Source organism: Odocoileus virginianus, chromosome 15 (genome assembly GCF_023699985.2).
Source record: "Odocoileus virginianus isolate 20LAN1187 ecotype Illinois chromosome 15, Ovbor_1.2, whole genome shotgun sequence".
NCBI lineage: Eukaryota > Metazoa > Chordata > Mammalia > Artiodactyla > Cervidae > Odocoileus > Odocoileus virginianus.
This window is the reverse complement of record NC_069688.1, coordinates 61,797,645-61,803,117: the sequence shown is the minus strand read 5'-3', so window position 1 is coordinate 61,803,117 and position 5,473 is coordinate 61,797,645. Positions and strand designations below refer to the sequence as shown.

General features: G+C 41.4%; 1 long non-coding RNA gene across 1 annotated transcript; it reads right to left on the bottom strand.

The window, feature by feature from the left end:
- Positions 1-2,050: 2,050 nt before the first annotated feature.
- LOC139038411 (uncharacterized) lies at positions 2,051-4,993 on the bottom strand. Its single transcript, XR_011491373.1, has 3 exons — positions 4,655-4,993; positions 3,620-3,693; positions 2,051-3,309 (listed from the first exon to the last, which is right to left on the bottom strand). It is a non-coding gene; the product is annotated as an uncharacterized lncRNA (long non-coding RNA).
- Positions 4,994-5,473: the final 480 nt, after the last annotated feature.

Genomic DNA, 5,473 nt, shown 5'->3' with positions numbered 1-5,473 from the left:
CAATAAAGATAAACAAACAGCAAACAAACAAAGGAACAACAATGGAAAAAAAACAAAACCCAAAGAAAAAGAAAACTATTGTCTAGTTGTCCCAGGAAGCTATTTGCCTTTTTCACTACTGGACACTTGGAATGCTAGTGCAAAAGCCATTATGTTTGAAACTGTTGCTTTCTTAGCATTAGGGTTGTGGCCATAAATGGTATTAGTAGTCATACATATGCGTGCGTGGGTGCTAAGTTGCTTCAGTTATGTCCAATGGACTGTAGCCCACCATGTTCCTCTTGTCCATGGGATTCTCCAGGAAAGAATGCTAGAGTGGGTTGCTATTTCCTTCTCTAGGGGATCATCTTGACCCAGGGATCGAACCCATGTCTCTTAAGTCTCCTGCATTGGTAGGCAGGTTCTTTACCATTAGCACCATATGGGAAGCCCACGTACATATATATATATATACACGCACACATATATATACATATATATATGTATACATATGTATATACATATATATATTACTAACATAGAAAAGGTAAATGGTAGTCACATAGTCTCACCCTATTTGACATAGGATTAATTACTTAATTTCGGGTACTTCTAGATTTATTCTTCCTAACATCAAGTTCAAGGTCAAGAAACTTGCATCAGTTCTTGTTTAGGTGCTGAAGGAACAACACAGTTTTTTCTAAATTTAGGTTAGCTCCTTGAATCCAAGGCCACACTACTTACTGTTGTCCCTCCAGTTCCTGGCCTAGTAGTTCCCTGGGTTCTGCTAACAGAAATTGCCCACTGACTTTTTGCTCCTAGCAAACTTCTCTTCTTTCTGTTCTAAGTACTCAGTTTGGGAAAAATTCTTTCCAGCCCTTTCTCTTTTTCTGATTGGGTGTTCATTCAGGTTTCCTTGCCACATCCTTTCCTAACCCCATCTTTTACATTTAACGATCCCCTTTTCCGTATCTCCTTCTCTTCCACCCTTAGGGAATTATCTCTCCAGGGCTTCTATCTTCCAGTTCTTGCTTCTCCTCTTGGAAAAGAGTAGCTGTCTTGGCAGGTTAGTTACGATTCTGCTTTCTTGCTGGGTCATAGCAATACAAGAGGGGGATGTGTGACCAGGTGTTGGCTGACACAATACTTTCCGAAGAACACGAGCTGATCTGCCTTGACGGAACTCTCCAGATGTAGACACAGGGCCTCAGCTCTGCGCGGTCTGAAACCCAACTCATCACAACAATGAATACCTTTTTCAAGTGCACACCCACAGTAAGTGAGTTTTCAAGGCTGTTATATAAAACAAAACAAGTTGTTAATTTAGGAAGAGTGATACGAGTCTTACCTTAGCTTGGGGTATTCAAGCTGGACCTTGAGTATGGTCCTTAGCTGGGTCGTTCATTCAAGGGACATTTACTGAGTTCCGCTAGGAAGGGTACCATACACAGAAAACTGAATCAAAGGTTTGCTTGGTGAGTATGGAACTCAGAACAAAGAGGATAAACAGAAGCAGTAAGTGTTTTATATGACTAGACCTGGAGGAGTATGAAACACCCAAGTCCCTGAAAGGGTGCTTTTAAAAATGAGACCATAATGATAGAATTTTGTTGGTTGTATCTCCAAGCACTGCCTCTAAAATATGGATAATTTTGGCAGAAGGACTTTGGCCTATTGGCTAATATTTTCTCAGCATTGGGTCATGCTTGGATAAACTTTATTAATATGCATTTCCGCAGTTTTCCTTTTTTCTGTTCTTTTGTGACGAATCAACCTTTGCCCTAGTTGGCACACTCTTTTTATTTGAACAAGTCACATTCACTCAAGTTAGAGTTTAAAATCTGAAGGCCACTCTTCCCTTTAAGGAGAGTTTTCAAATGTCTGCTCTTATTCATAATAAGAGTAAATCTTTCAAGACTAACAATGGTATTGTTTAAATCTATTTACTGAATAGATAAAAAAGAAAACAAAAAATGAGACAGCATACTATAAAGAATTCAATACATCCCATTTCTTCATTTTATTCTGTTTTATTTTTATGGTGATTTTCTCCTAGGGAAACAACCTTTTATTTTATTTTATTTCAGTTCAGTTCAGTTCAGTCACTCAGTCATGTCTGACTCTTTGTGACCCCACGGACTGCAGCATGCCAGGCCTCCCTGTCCATCGCCAACTCCCGGAGTTTACACAAACTCATGTCCATTGAGTAGGTGATGCCATCCAACCATCTCATCCCCTGTCATCCCCTTCTCCTCCTGCCTTCAATCTTTCCCAGCATAAGGGTCTTTTCAAATGAGTTGGTTCTTTGCATCAGGAGGCCAAAGTACTGGAGCTTCAACTTCAGCATCAGTCCTTCCAATGAATATTCAGGACTGATGTCCCTTAAGATGGACTGGTTGGATCTCCTTGCAGTCCAAAGGACTCTCAAGAGTCTTCTCCAACACCACAGTTCAAAAGCATCAATATTCTTTGGTGCTCAGCTTTCTTGATAGTCCAACTCTCACATCCATACATGACTACTGGAAAAACCATAGCTTTGATGGCAAATTCTTTAAGTGTAGTTAATTTGCAATGTTGTGTTAATTCCTACTGTACATTAAAATGATATGTATATATTCTTTTTCATATTCTTTTCCATGATGGTTTAATCACAGGACTTTGCTGTTATTCATTCTGTATACCATTGCTTTCATCTCCTAGTCCCAAATTCTCAATCCATCCCTCCCTCCCCACCTTGGCAAAGGAGGTTCCGTTCTCTGTGTCTGGGAGTCTGTTTCTGTTTTGTAGATAATTAATTTGTGTCATATTTTAGATCTCACATATAAGTGATATCATATGGTATCTGTCTTTCTGACTTACATCACTTAGTACACTAATCTCTAGATACATCCATGTTGCCTTAAGTGGCATTGTTTCATTATTTTTAATGGCTGAATAGTATTCCATTGTGTATATATGTACCATATCTTCTTTTTGCATTCATCTATTGATAGACATTTAGGTTGGGCAAGCTTAATATGTGCTACAGACAGATGCACTGTTTACTAAGTCAGCCAAGATGAGAAACCAAAGGATGAAATCAGGGATAGAGATGGGACTGTGGTAAATACAAATCAGACTAGTCACAATTCTGTGACTGAAGATTTTGCATGTATAAAGACTTTTAAAGACAATTTTCAGGTCTGTTATACAATAAACATCTTTGGGATTCAGGAGCCTCCTGCAGCCCTGATCCCAAGGGGTCTCTTGAATACCTTACCTCCCGTGCCTTTTTCTCTTGTCATAGGAACTCTGCTACGGGGTGTGGGGTTTTCCAGCCGCCACTCAGTCCTGTAGTAGAGCAGGGAAACAATAATTCCTCAAGCTCCTTTTATTTGCTGTGTGGTCAATATACTTCCTGTGTTTTTCCTTTAGAAATGGGAGCCTGGACAAACACAAGCTTGAAGTGCTCCTTCCTCAAACAATGGAAGGTTCTGTGGTGTTTTGGAGCTACCCAGAAGCACACTTTTTGGCTGAGTATACTCACTTATCACTTTGAGATTTGAGCCCCAATTATTCTTTTATATAATAGAAAAAGAAAATCCAAATCTGGCGTTGCAACCAATATTAAGGAAAGGAGGAAGCAGAGTGCTCTACTTACTGTCTTTATTATGAAGATACACTGCGTGGCTATCCAAGCGAAAAAGTCTCTGTCACACTTAATGAAGATGATTCCTTTTAAAAAATTAGGAAGATTGACAAGGTTATGAGGCATATTCTTTTAAAAATATTTTTAATAAAAGAATTATTTCATATACATCTCCAAACTGCTAATGTGCAATAACAGTTCATTCTTGAATTAGTCCCCATAACAGATTATGTGTAGATGTGTCAATTAATCACCAGGTCAGAGTGTATGTTACAAATGACTTGGTAAAACTTAATCACCTTCTATTGTTCTGTAATAATTTCTGATATGCGGGCTTAGATGTGAATGTTCTGCAATGAAGTCATAAGTCAAAGCCCAAAATTGTCTGTGCTCCTTCTCCCCAACTTTCCTTTAATTTCCTGTAGTCTTGAGACAGAATCAGAGAAACACTATGTGCCTAATTATGAAATTAATTATTTACTAATTAATAACTAAATAAAATAATTAAAAATTAGACTCGGATATACATACACACATACATGTATATACATACACAGGCACACACATATACGCCTATACACACACACACACACCTATATACACACATACATATATATACACACACACTCCTGAAATTATGAATTTAATTATTTACTACTAGACATGGATATACATATACACATACACATATATCCATACACAGGCACACATGTATACATGGATATACACACATACATACCTACACACACACACACACACACACACACACTCCTGAAAGTCAAAGTGGCTGCTCAGTCACGTTTGACTCTTTGTGACCCCATGGACTGTAGACCTCCAGGCTCCTCTGTCCATGGGACTCTCCAGGCAAGAATACTGGAGTGGGTTGCCATGCCCTCCAGGGGATCTTCCCTACCCAGGGATAGAACCAGCTGTCCTGAATTGCAGGCAGATTCTTTACTGCCCGAGGCAGCAGGGAAGCCCTACACAGACCCCTACACACACGCACACACACATGTGTAGGCATCTCTTCACTTTCTTGAGACACACCTCCTGGTTTCCTCTGTCTTTTCCAGCTGTATCTTTCTCATCTGGTCTTCTCTCTTCTTCACTCCCTCTGTGGGTGAGTTGTTTTCTCGTTCCATGACTTTAAACAACATACTAATGATACACATATGTATATTCCAGCCCCAACCTTTCCTCTGAACTTCTAATCCATATATCAGCTGCCTGTAGGACAGCTGCATGGGGTTTCTGACGGACACCCACAACTGACACGTCCAGACAGACCCCTGCTCTTCCCTGCGCCTTGCGCTCTCCCAGGAGCTCCATCCCAGGGAGCGGCACCACCAGCTGCTCCAAACTCAGGGTCATCCCTCAACCGTCTCTTACAAACCCCAGTCTCTCAGCAAGCCCTGTGGACTCTTAAATAGCAGCTCCTAACTGGGTTCCCTGCTCCATTGTCGCCGCCTACTGCCTTCTCCACAAAGCAGCCAGAGGAAACCTTCAAACAGAAACCAGTAGGTCAAAGTGCTTCGATCCATGGAGCACCACACTTCAGGGACTTCCTGTCACTCAGAACAAAAGCCCAAGTCCTCACGGGGCTGGGGGCCCGTGGCACCGTGTGCTGGCCGCCTCTCTGTCCCGCTGTCCCCTACCTGCTACCTACTGTCCCCGCTGCCCGCACGCCCTGTGCTTCCTCCAGCGGGCCTTTCAAGTCCTTCCATCTCACAGTCTCTTCACCTTTAAGGCCCTCCTCTGGATCTTCTCATGGATCACTCCTTCATTCATCCGCAGGTCACCCCCCCAGAGAGGCTTTCCCTGACCACACTGAGGTAGCCTGCCTATTTTCTCATAGCAGTTAATATA